The following is a 14,300-nucleotide window of genomic DNA, read 5'->3' as shown; positions in this document are numbered from 1 at the left end:
GGTTGAGAGCTCCATTGGCTAGTTGAATGGTTTTTTTTTTTCCCTTCTGTATTGCATGGACTTTTATGATACGAGAAATAGAGATTAAAAAACTATTATTTGTGACAAGTAATTATGCATCAATAATAATTCATTGAAATGATTATCTATGGATGAAATATCATAAGTTTTTGTTATATGAATGAAATTATTTAAAAATTTAAAATATTCAACACATTGACATTGTCGCATATGTATTCTCAACATGAAGTTTTTTTTTTTTTATGGATATATGTTTTACATGTAAAAAATTTATTTGTTGATTTCGTTTGTTTGTTTCATTTAATACAATTATGATCAAAATCACAAGGTAGTATGGTTTCAGAAGAACATATGTCTCCTTCTACTGAATATGAAGAAGAAGTCTCATTTGAGACACCCGCTTTGAAAAAAAAATCTAGGAGACATGGTAAATCATTTAAAGCTAATGGGAAAAAAATTCATGTTGAGTTCAATCAAGATGGGTAGTTTATGTTAAGTGGAGGTGCAAAGTTGGCTGGCCACATTAGAGCTACCATCCAATAGACTATATCCATTAACTACCTTAGTTGGAGAAAGGTTTAAGATGATAAGAAGGACAGTATATAGGATTCGTTTGTGGAAAGTTTTTTCAATGAAATCCAAAGTAATTCATCTTTATTGTTCATTGTTTATAGAATGCAATTATGATGTTGAGTTAATTTAATTCAATCTTTTTTCAAAAGAATTTTTGACATCCCGTCCAAGAATAAGAAGTTTGTGTTGCAATCTGTTGGGTTCAAATTCAAAGAGTTTAAGAGCAAATTGACAATCAAATATATTATACCATTTGCTGACAATTTTGAATTGTTATCTCGTCCTCCAATGACATATTCGGATGTTATCAGTGAAGCAAAGTGGTTACAGTTTGTTTGAAATCATCTATAAGCTGAATTCTCCATATTTTAGACAACAAATTTTGTTCGGAACATTTTTAATATGATTTACTAGGGCCCATTTGCGAACATAGGCCGGAATCATTAATTTTGGACCATTACATAAACCATTTAAAGACTCAATTATAAGCCTAAACAAAATCCATTTGAAACCCATAAGAAAAGCCCACTTTAAGAGTTTATAAAATGCATCAATATTTAGGCTTATAATAAATAAAGAAAAAAAAAACCTGTAGGGTTGTTGTCAAACTTTTTTGTATGGGATTTATACGGAAGCTACCTTTTCATGTGAATACATAAGAAATAAAGAATAAATGAAGCAAGTAAGGTTTAAAGTTAACTCGGGTCAAATTCGGTCAACTTGATCAAAAAAGTTAAAATTAGTCAAACAAAGTCAAAATTACACAAAACTTGGTCAAAATGGACAGAACCTGGGTCAATTCTCAAAATTCATAACCTAATTGGAATCAATGTGGTTTAAAGTTAAAATTGATGATTTTTAAAACATTAAAAATTTTTATTGCACTTGAAGAAGTACAAAAATATTAAAATGTCTTTTAAGGGGATTTTCGTAATTTGACTTTCCTGGGGTCATTTTTTTTTCATGAAAATTTTTAGATCTCAATTTCATAATATTTCATGATTTTTGATGCATTTGAAACAAAGTTGTACTTTGGGAGGTGTGAAATTATCGGAATACCCCTTAAGAGTATTTTTGTAATTTGGCCTTCCTAAGCTCAAATTTTTATGAAACCTTTCAGATCTCAATTTCATAATATTTCATGATTTTTGGTGCATTTAAAATCATAGTAGTATCCCGAAAGGTGTAAAATTACCAAAATACCTCTTAGGGTTATTTTCGTAATTTGGCCTTTTCGAGCTCGGATTTTCATGAAACTTTTCAAATCTCAATTTTATAATATTTTATGATTTTTTATGCTTTAAAATCTTAAAAAAGAGCATGGGAACATTGATTTATAAGAATATGGCCTAAATATCAAAAACTTTGTGCTAAGGGTAAAATGGTCTTTTTATTTAGTTTAGGGGCTATAAAAATCCAACCTTTGTAGTAAATAATATGGGCTAGTAGATCTCATACTGAATCTTGATCAATAGCTAAAGATTGCTCTTTGAAAAAAAAAAAAGAACTTTGGCCCTTGGATGAGATTTGATCCAAAGGCCTATGTTCAATCTTTCAAAAATATTTTAGTGGTTTTCTTCTTTACAAGAAAAAAAAAGGAGGGATACTCCAGGAAAAAAAGGAAGGTTTTTAGGAAAGAAAGTTGAGAGGAAGGAGAAGTTTTTTGAAGAGTAGCTGAAAACTAAAGGGAAAAGAGGAAGAAGGCAATCTTGTTGAAAATTGACAAAAGATAGTGACTTTACCTTTCTTAACTAGCCAATATGCATTTTCCAAGCTTGTTTGTACCTATTTGTTTCCCTTGCTTATTTAAGAAAGCTTAAAGTTTTATCGTTTACCTATATACTATTCTGTTAACAAAAACCCAAAGCTTCATACTTTCATGTTCATGGAGTTTAATACACGTAAGGATGTTATTCAAAACTTTCAAATTTCACCTTGTTGTGGCAAACATTGTTTTTTCTTTTTCTCCTTCCTACATTGTTTTGTTATGGAGGCTTTTAGTTCACTCATTTTTTGGTCTAATAATCCCTATTTATGCATGTGGGTTGTGTTGATAAATAGAAGGTTTCACATTAGAAAGTTTATCACCTATATTTTCGTACTTTACTAAGATGAAAAAGTGGCTTTCTTTTTTTGTACTAAAACAAGAAACACATAAGTAATGAAGTCCAAGACCTTAGGAATTTTAAGAATCCTACAAGGTAACAATAGGGACTAAAGCTTTGTTTAAAAGGAATAAGGGGCTGCAGGTTGCATGGTTTTTAGGATGGAAGAATAGAAAAATTATTAAAATAAGGAAACCATGGATAGGACAAAACTAAAGCTTTGTTTGAATAGCATAGGGAACTACGGTATGGTTTCTAGGATGGAAGAATAAAAAATTAAAATAACAAAGCCATAGATAAGATAAAAGTAGAGCTTTGTTTAAAATGGGTGGCAACTCCCCGTGTTTTTCACGATTTTTAAATTTTTAAGTCTAATGATCGAGTCTCTGGACCGATACATTATGACACATATGCATACCAATTTTCTTTTGTTATTATAATAAATTGTTCAATCTAATTGTGTGTTAATATATTATTGATTTTTTTCTTTTTGTAGAAAATCAAGGAACAACAAAACAACATATAAGCCTAACAAATGTATCACCATCGAATTTTAAAACAAGGTTATGCAAATATGAAGTATGATTTTGTAAGTATTCAAATGCTTTTATTATACTCATGGGTGAAGATTATGAACTTCATTTAATGAAAATTAGAAACTGATATTGATTTATAGTTTTAGGAAACATCTAACTCGGGCACCAAAATACCAAGATGGGATGTTGGAAAAAAAGACATATGTGCAAAGATGGAATGTATAAAAATGAAACAACTAAACAAATGGCTCAAAAGATTGTAAGTTTTCATTTTTATATCATAAATGCCAAATGGGCTTTTCTGTATGAATACATATTGTATTTAGTTACTCACTATCATGTTGTGTTTTAGGATGAATTTGCTACGATATATGATCTAGTGACCTATAAACCGGTTATGGCAAAGTTCTTTTATCCTTAGCTTTAGGATCAAAAGAAAGACTTGGTTATGTTTGGGGGGGGGTTAGGAGATTTGTCTCTTCAACATAGTACTTCAAGAATCAACAAAAACCTCGCGCAACAAAGAATGTTGAATATGAAATTATAATAGACAACAACAACAACGACATGATGAGTAAACAAAACGACTTAATGAGCAACAACAATGACTTACAACATTGAAGGCAATGTTGGCAGCAATGCAACCTAATATGGCTTGGGGTCAGTTTGTTACTAACATCCAGCTAAGAAATAAATTCACGAATCAAGTCTTACATCAAACCCCCTTTTCTAGTAATCAACATTTTGGTTATTAAAAGTGAATTAAGTTATTTTTTAATTTGATTTTTTTTTAAATTGTTAAAAGGAATAATATTTTATATTTGTTTGTAACGACATGTTCAGCCTCAGATCATCTCACCTGCACAATTTACCATTAATGTGCTATTCACTTATATGTGTGTAGACACCCATTTTAATCCGGACCTGATTGGCCCATTTTGGTCCAAGCCCAACTGGGCCCATTATGGTCAAGCCCAATTATAAGCCATTTGGTCAGACCCATTATGGCCCGTTTTGGTCCAATTAGATACTTTTATTATTATTATTATTATTATTATTATTATTATTATTACTATTATTGTTATTTTTTATTTTTTTTTATTTTTTTTATTTCCTTTTCTACTCAACCTACACATGAATGAAGATCAAGATCACAATATTTTTGGGTCAACACAGAATCAAATTAATACTGTTAAAATTTTGGACCTAAAATCTCGTCTAGACAAAATGCAATCCCAAGAATCAAGCCTGGGATTGATTCTGTCCATTTCTTGAATTGATCCTAGGCTGCTTATAAATTAAACATATTATACAGAATAAGAACACACAGAAAAGCAGAAGAAAAACTCATTGAAAGAAGGTTTGGAAAGTTTCAGGCAGAAAAGGTTCTAGGATTTGATCTTGAAAAATTGGAGTTGATTTGTGGTTTTAGAAGTGAATTCAGGTTTCTTGAGGTGAATTTAAAGTTTTAGAAGGTTCGAAGAAGGCTTAGAACTATCTGAAATTTTTTTTAATTTTTTGAATTTTTCTGGGTTTTTTAAGGTTTTTTTGAAGAACTTTGAATTTTTCAGTGGAATTTTTCAGCGAATGTTGAAGTTTTCAACAAGATTCAAATGAGATTTCCAGAATCTGATAGGTTTTCCAGAAATCGATGGGTTTTTTAATTTTCGATTGAATTTTTTGACGAAGTTTTCAGAAATCGGTAGGGTTTTTAGTTTTCGATTGAACTTTTTGATGGGTTTTCTAGAAAGAAGTCAGAGGTTTTCAGGGTTAGAGAAAGAAAGGCTCTGGAATTTTTTAGAAAAAACGTTGAAGGGTGCCTTATATATCGCCTCTATACGTTGAAGGATCTGCGCGTTGACCCGGAGACCTGCGTGCCGACCCGCATCCTGACCCGACCCGATCGCAGGTTTTTCCTTTTTCATTTTTATTTTATTTTATGATTTTATTTTATTTTATTTCTAACCTATTTTTTATTTTATTACTTTCTGTTTTTTTTTTAAGAGAGAATTGTTTTTGTCACTAATATTTTTTTTTGAAAATATATATAAAAAAAAGAAAAAAATCTTTTCAAAAAAAAAAATCTTTGTAAATAATGTTTTCAAATAATAAATGGATAAACAAAAATTTTTGAAAGGTTTTAGTGTTCTAATAAAATTGATAAAATATTTGGTAAAGCTAAAAAAAAAAAAAAAAATGATGATGATGATCAAGGCTTGGATAATTCGAAATCAAACTGGTACCATCCCTTGGATGGGTGTTTTGAGGTGCTATAACCTTCCCCATGCACAATCGACTTTCGAACATAACCTCTGTTTTACAGATCAACTTCAATCAGGTGGCCAATCACATCTAACCAAAAAAGATTGCCGATAACTCCCTTTCATTCCAAGTTTAGCGGTAGGTCCACGAATCTATACGTTATGACAGTTTGACGACTCCACTAGAGACATTGAGAGTCAAGCCAGTAAATGATTTCTTATTATCCAAGCCCTGGTTAATAAGTTTGAAATTATTTTATTCCCTTTTATTGCTTATATCTGCTTTATTATTTATTTTCCTTTTCATTGTGTATACCTGCTTATTTTTCATTGCTTATATTTGCTTAATTATCTATTTATTATATATATATGTCATTCATTTACATGTGCATAACATAAGCCCTCCACCCGAACTCTACCTTTAGGAGGGAGTGAAGTACCTATGCCCTCGTGAGATCTCATGTCTCTGCATGGGCCTGTGAAACACTCCCATTCAGATTGAACCTTTTCTACTGGTAGCCTATGATGGATAAGGATTGAGGTGCCTTACTAGTCTGTGATAGATCATGATATAAGGAGCAATTTGAAAACCTTTTAGAATTAACCCAAACCACATATAGTTAATTCTAAGAGCCTAACCGTAGATAGAGCCATGTTCTTCCACCTTTTATAGTTAACTCAAATCTAGGGTCATTTTGGTTTTTTGCTTGATTTATAGTGTTTGTTTTTTTTATTAAGGTGACTAACCGATTTTCTTGTCTTTTTTTATTTCTTTTCTTATGCATATTCACACATATACATGCAAGTTAAATATTATGCTTACTAACTCTTTTTCTTATTATGTATGCATGCATTCATGCATCATTACATTCATTCTCATGCATAACCTCATAGATCCATAAACATTATTCTAAATTTGCACCATAATTATGGGAAATCAAGGTTCAAGGATAATCAACACTAATATTACACTCAAGCTAGAGCCAAGAAAATGGAGCAAGATAATGTAAACCAGTTTGAAAGAATAGAAAAGGCCTAAGAGATACTTGAAGAAAATTTGAGCAAAATCTTGGAGGCTATAGAAAAAGAAAATAAAAAAAATGTAACAGAAGAAAATATCTCATAAGAAGCTACTAAATTAGCATATTCTCCAAGTTTCAGTTCACATCAGACTTAGACCACTCCATGCTTTCATCAACAATAGACCACGTTTCCCAATTTCAATTAAGGGAATGTTCAAAGCTATACTAATCATGTCTTCACTGAAAGACAGATGAGCTAATCCAAATTCCTAAAATGGATGAGACTAAAGGGAAAAAAAAGCTACAGACAGTTGTACCCCCGAAAGATTCTAAGACTGATCAAGCTATGAGCATGATTGAGGAAAGATTGTGGGCTATAAAGGGCATTGATTTCTATGGATCCATGGATGCTGCCAACCTTTGCCTAGTTCCAGATGTTGTGATTCCTCCAAAATTCAAGGTACCAAAATTTGAGAAGTATGATGGTACCAAGTACCTCATATGCATATCACAATGTACTATAATAAGATGGTAGTACATGCCAACAATGAGAAACTGTTAATGCATTTTTTTTAGGATAGCTTAATTAGGTTGCTACAAGGTGGTATGTCCAATGGGATAGGACTTGCATTAAGTCATTGAAGGATTTGACTCGATCCTTCATCAACCAATATCTCCATATCATAGACATGGCTTTTGATCACCTTTCGTTATAAGGTATAGAGAAAAAAGCATCTGAGTCTTTCAAAGAATATGCTCAAAGGTGGCAAGATGTTGTCGTTTAGGTCTAACCTCTTTTAACAGAGAAAAAAATAATAGTGCCATTTGTAAGCATTCTCAAGTCACCATATTATGAGAAGATGATAAGGAATACAACTAAAAATTTTATCGACATGGTAATTTCAGGAGAGATTATTGAAAATGCCATCAAGAGTGGCAAGCTTGAAGAGGAAAAGATTGACAGTGCCAAGAAGGGTAAGATGCCTAACGAAAAAGAAAATGAAGCCCAAGCAGTGAGTTTTGAGGGGCAGCAATCTAGAAGTTATGCCCCATATCCACTATATGTTCATCATGTTCTTTACCAGCCTTATATCCCAAACATGAACAACATCACTCTAAGTCCTCATCAATCAGCTTTTTAAGCACATGCATATGGGCCTAGTCATATTACTACACCAGTTTTAAGGCCTAACAATCAAGCGAGTGGTTTAGAAAGATCCAGGGGCAATCAAGAGAGAACTCATATTGATCATATTCTCATAACATATATTAAGCTATTTCCATAATTGGTAAAGAATGACCTAGTATCGCTAGTCTTTTTGGAATCATTAAAGCCACCCTATCCTAAATGGTACAATGTTAATGCCACATGTGACTATCATAATAGGAATACGAGTCACTCCATAAAACTTACCATGCTTTCAAGCATAAAATGCAAAGTTTGATTCAAGCAGGCTTGATGAGCTTCAATGAATCGGGAGAGCTGAATATCCATAAAGACTTTTTACCCAATCATCCAAGGGTATAACTTTGGGAGGTTGATTAGAACTACCTATCATCTTGGATTTTTTTAGAATATGGATATTCTTTTTTGTACTTGGATTTCATTTTATTTTTCATCATTTTAATAAAGTGACATGCTTGATGCATTTTCATGATATTATTTTTTTATGAATATCCATCATTTACTTTTACCATCTCATACCCTTCTTCTCTACCCATTTCTTTCCCAAATAATGAATGTTCAGACAGTCGTGATGATAATTCAAGATTTGACTTTGAAAACACCATTCATGATGTTTTGACTAATAAATTTGAGATTGTTGAGACTGCCAAATAAAAGGACAAATCTAGAGAAAAATTTCATAAGTGATACAACATATGATCCTTGTAATTATTCACAAGTTTGCTCTTAGTCCTTGAATGTTTTTCGTTGAAAGTATTCATCTTTGAAATGAGAAATGGCCATCTTTTTTTTGTCCCTAAAAAAAAAAAAAATCTTTTGCTACCCCATTTAAGCCTTTTAAAATTTTCTTTTGAGGAACCTAACTAAGGATTACCCTCATATTGGAGGCAAAGTTTGAAAATTTTTTTCATCCTTAGGGGCAAACCCTTTTGTGATCAAGTTTTCCTAACAAATGAAAAAAAGAAAAAAAAAATTGATGGGGCAAAATGCCAATGTACTCCACAAAAAAAAAAAAGAAGAAAAGAAAAAGGAAAGGAAATTGGTGGGGCAAAATGCCAATGTGCTTTACCTAAACAAAAAACAAACAAAAATAAAAAGAAAAAAATTGATGGGGCAAAAATGTCAAAATGTCCCACATGAAAAAATGATCATTTGTTTGATTATCCTTCAAATGCAATTTGGGCCTATTTTACCCCTTTTTTGGCACCCTTTACCTTAGCCTACATTACGTTCCTCAAAAGTCCATTTTAATCAAATATGAATACTTGATTTGGAGAATCATGAATTAAATTAGGGTAGGTTTGTCATTAGATTACATGAAATTTTGTTCAAAGTGTCAACAAAATAGGTGTACAAAAAAAAAGAAGAAAAAAAAGCAAAAAGTAAAAAAAAAAAGAGTAAAAAGCAAAAAATAAAGAAAAAAGAGACAAATGAGGAAAAAAGGAAGACTTAAACTAAAAACCTGAAATGATGGCTTAAGTGAAAACAAAAACTAGAAAAAAATAATTTCATGTAAAGGTCCCCAGAATATGAATGATAATTAGCTCAAAGATTGAAGATACTAATGGAATGTGTTTTTGAATAATGATCCTGAGTTTAAGTTCAAAATTATCTGAGCACTCATTATTTTGGATTAATGTCCCATTTGAATAAATCTTAGCATTTTACCTTTCTTCACCCATGAGTTGTTCTTGACCTTACCTTTTGTTCTTTCAATAATAAAGATCCATTTTTTCCTACCTTTCACTAAATGAACATTCTCTGAATGAACTAAGAAAATGCATCATCTCTGTCACTGATTTGAATGTTGGTAAATAAATGAATGACATTTCCCATAAAGAGTTTCTCATTCTTTTTGAAAGAATTTCAAGATGAGATAAATGAAAAGAAGCACAAGAAAATGATTTACAAGAGGGCAAACAAGATGACTCGATAATGAATTCAGTAATCGATTGGTTGGCACAACTTGTAAGTTATGACCAGATGAGAAGAATGACATGAATCAACTGATAAAATTTACTTTGAGACTATTAATACTGAAAAGCTAAGAATAGTTGTTAGAGTCTTGAGAACTTTGTCGCCATAATTGAAATTTCATGACATCTGCACTATATACATTGTATTTACATTTGCATCCTAGATGGGGCATGCACTTACATTATTTTATTATCACTCATCTGATCTTAGCTCAGTTCAGATCATTTCTTATGATTCATGATTTTGTCTTGATCATTTATCTTTGACTTCGACTCAGTCCTAGTTGTTTCATCTTTTGACTCATGGTTTCATCTTGTTCACTCAATCTTGGTTCAGTCCAGATCATTTTTTAACCTTTGCAAAACTTGTGATCTTGCTAATTTTTCTTTCTTTTGAATCTGAAAGTCCTTGTAAACCTTGCACATTTGCAAAACTTGAAATCTTACGAATTTGTCTTTCTTGCAAATTGAAAGTCCTTACGAACTTGGAGATTTTTTGAATCTAGAACCTTTGTGAAACTTGGAGTCTTACGAATCTTTCTATCTTACGAACCTGAAAATATTTGTGAATCTTGTATCTTTGTGAATCTGGAACCTTTGCGAAACTTGAAATCTTACGAATCTTTTTTTTTTTGTGAATCTAAAAATCTTTGCGAACCTTGCATCTTTGCGAATCTAGAATCTTAGCGAGACTTAGAATTTTATGAATCTTTCTTTCTTATGAATCTAAAAATCTTTACGAACCTTGCATCTTTGCGAATTTAGAACCTTTGTGAGACTTGGAATCTTACAAATCTGCCATTCTTGCGAATCTGAAAACCTTTACAGATCTTAAATCCTTATGATTTTATTAAACTTGGCATATTGAGATCTTTTCAACTTCTGTCCAAATTACGAATCTTTTGGATTCAGAGTGAAATCTTGAACTTTGTTTTTCAACCCATGGTATCATCTTGGTCAGCCATCTTTGATCTCGACTCGATCCTAGTCGCCTTATCTTAGACTCATGGTTTCGTCCTAGTTACCTGATCTCGGCTCAGTCTAAATCATTTTTTATGATTCGTGATTTCATCCCGATCATTTATTTTTTACCTTGACTCAATCCTGGTCATCTTATTTGACTCGTGGTTTCATCCTGATCGCTTGATCTTGGCTCAGTCCAGATCATTTCATATGATTTGTGGTTTCATCTCGATCATTCATTTTTAACCTTGACTCAGTCCTGGTCACCTCATTTGGCTCGTGGTTTCATCTCAGTTGCATGATCTTAGCTCAGTCCAAATAATTTCTTATGATTCGTGGTTTTGTCCCAATCATTTATTTTTGACCTCGATTTGGTCCTGGTCATTTTATTTTGGCTTGTGATTTCATCCAGTCACTTGATCTTGGCTCAGTCCAAATCATCTTGGTTCCGTCCTGATCATTTATTTTTTACCTTTACTCGATCCTGGTCACTTTATTTCGATTCATAGTTTAATTTGAGTCGTTCGACCTTAGTTCAGTCTAGGTTATTTTTTAAATTCGTGACCAGAGTGGGTGTTTAGGTTTTTACAACATCCTTGTCTAACAAAGATGTGCAAAGAGGGACAGCTGTAGACACCCATTTTGGTCCGGACCTGATTGGGTCCATTTTAGTTCGGGCCCAATTAGACATATTTTGGTGTAAGCCTAACTAGGCCCATTCTGGTTAGCCTAACTATACGCCATTTTGGTCAGACCCATTATGGCTCGTTTTGGTCCAATTAGATACTTTATTATTATTATTATTATTATTATTATTATTATTATTGTTTTTATTTTTTTTTTATTTTTTTTCATTTCTTTTTCTACTTAACCTACATGTGAATGAAGATCAAGATCGCAATATTTTTGGGTCAACATAGAATCAAAGTAATACTGTTGAAATTTTGGACCTAAAATCTCATCTAGATAGAATGCAATATCAGGAATCAAGCTTAGGATTGATTCTGTCCATTTTCTGAATTGATCTTAGGCTACCTATAAATTAAACCTATTCTACATAACAAGAACACAGAAAAGCAGAAAAGAAAATCACTGAAAGAAGGTTTGAGAAGTTTCAAGCAGAAAGGGTAATGGGATTTGATCTTGGGATTCTGGAGTTGATTTGTGGTTCTGAGAGTGAATTCAGGTTTCTGGAGGTGAATTTAGAGTTGTGGAAGGTTCGGGGAAGGCTTAGAACTATCTGGGAATTTTTTTGGATTTTTTTTATGTTTTTTTAGGTTTTCTAAAGAACTTTGAATTTTTCGATGGAATTTTTCGACGAAAGTTGAAGTTTTCGACAAGATTCCAGCAAGATTTCCAGAATCTGGTAGGTTGTCTAGTTTTCAATTGAATTTTTTGGTAAAGTTTTTAGAAATCGGTGGGATTTTTAGTTTTCGATTGTACTTTTCGGTGGGTTTTCTAGAAAGAGGTCAAAGGTTTTCAGGGTTAGAAAAAGAAAGGCTCTAGGGTTTTTAAGAAAAAATGCTGAAGGGTGCCTTATATACCGCCTCTACATGACGTTATTTTGGCCGTTTAGGATCCACGCATTGACCCATTAGGATCCACGCATTGACCCAAAGACCCGTCCGCCAACCTATGTGCCAACCCGATCACAGGTTTTTTTTTATTTTTATTTTATTTTTTGATTTTATTTTATTTTATTTTATTTCTAACCTATTTTTTATTTTAGTACTTTCTCGTTTTTTTTTTTAAAGAGAATTACTTTTGTCACTGATATTCTTTTTTTCTGAAAATATATTTAAAAATAAAAGAAAAAATCTTTTCAAAAAAAAATCTTTGTAAATAATGTTTTCAAATAATAAATGGATAAACAAAAATTTTTGAAAGGTTTTAATGTTCTAATAAAATTCATTAAATATTTGGTAAAGCAAAAAAAAAAAATGAAAATGATGATGATCAAGGCTTGGATAATTCGAAATCAAACTGGTACCATCCCTTGGATGGGCATTTTGAGGGTGCTACAACTTTTCCCATGCGCAATCGAATTTTGAACATAACCTCTATTTTATAGATCAGCTTCAATCAAGTAGCCAATCACACCTAAACAAAAATGATTGGTGGCCATTCATTTTCATTCCAAGTCTAGCGGTAGGTCCACGGATCTATACATTATGACAATGTGTGAGCATTTATTAGGAGGAGATTGCATAACCATGGAGGTTGAACATGGATTATTTGTGTTATAATATATAAATCCGTAAACCTATAGCTAAACACAATCTAAGGAGTCACCACCAATATTTTTTATACAAGTGCAATTGGCCACCTAGGTGAATATATCATTTTAAAGATGTCTTGAGCTTAACTAAAGGTCTCTAAAAGAATAAGTTCTGATCTACATTTTAGAACAGAGTTTGAAAGTTTGGTTAATATTGAAAAGGTTATAGCACCCCCACAATGCCCATCTTGAGATTGTACCATTCAATTTTAAATTATCGTAACAATCATCTTGGTTCTAATGATCTTTTATTTTAATCTTTAAATATTGAAAATAACTTTTAAGATTTCTCCATCAATTTGATAGAATTTTTAAAAATACTTTCTCTTCTCAAGAGTATTGAAGAATCTCATTTGTTTTCTTGAAGTGGTTCCATTGTGAGAAAAATTTAATCATTTATTTATTTTTTTTGTTAAATTTTTATTTTATTGAAAATATATCCACCATTTGGGTCAAAATTAGAAATATTTTCTCACTTAAAAATCTCTTAGATAACCATCAATTTGTAATTACTAAGAATTTATCCTCGAAATTTATTTTTTATTTTACATGTTTTATTTCTAAATTTTTTATCATTTAGGCCTAATTTAGAAATATCTTACAAGTTTCATTTCTAAATTTTTCACCATTTAGGCCAAATTTAAAAATATTTTTCTTAAAATTTAGTCGTCATTTATTCACTATTTATCCTTAAAAAAAAAACAATACGATAATTATTTTTTAAAAATCTCATCTAAATCTTTCCATAATTTAAGTTGAATTTAGAAAAAAAAAAAAAAAAAACCTTTTATCTAGAAAGCTTATGGAAATTCAATAATTTGTGATTTTTCTTAAGATTTCATTTTTAAATAATCGTCATATAATTTCGCATCAAAATTTTTTTAAGTTATATTTTTAAATTTTAATTTGGAAATGAATACAATACTTTTATTGAAATTTCATCTAAATCATTCTACAATTTGAGTTAAATTTAGAGAAATTCCTCACTTAGAAATTTCTTTGAAAAACTACCATTTGAAATTTATAAGAATCTCATCATTAGAATAATTGTTAATTCATTTCCAAGAATTTTATTTAATTTATTTAGATTTTTTATTTAAATTTAAAAATAAATATTAATTATTTTATTGAAACTTTATCCAATATCTTCCTCTATTTTGGCCAAATTTAGAAAAAAAAATTATCATCTAGAAATTTTCTAAAAATAAACTATTTGTAATTTCTAAAATTTTAACATTGGGTAATTATTATTTACTCTCAAAATCTTATTAAAATTTTATTTTATATTTATTATAATTTAAAATTAACTTCTTTAACAATTTTCCTAAAAAATGAAATATATCACAAATAAATAAATAATAATTTTAAATAAACAAAAT

Source organism: Durio zibethinus, chromosome 3 (assembly GCF_047325235.1).
Source record: "Durio zibethinus cultivar Kanyao isolate XHJ-2024 chromosome 3, ASM4732523v1, whole genome shotgun sequence".
Lineage (NCBI taxonomy): Eukaryota > Viridiplantae > Streptophyta > Magnoliopsida > Malvales > Malvaceae > Durio > Durio zibethinus.
The sequence above is the reverse complement of the archived record's forward strand: the minus strand, read 5'-3'. Positions refer to the sequence as shown.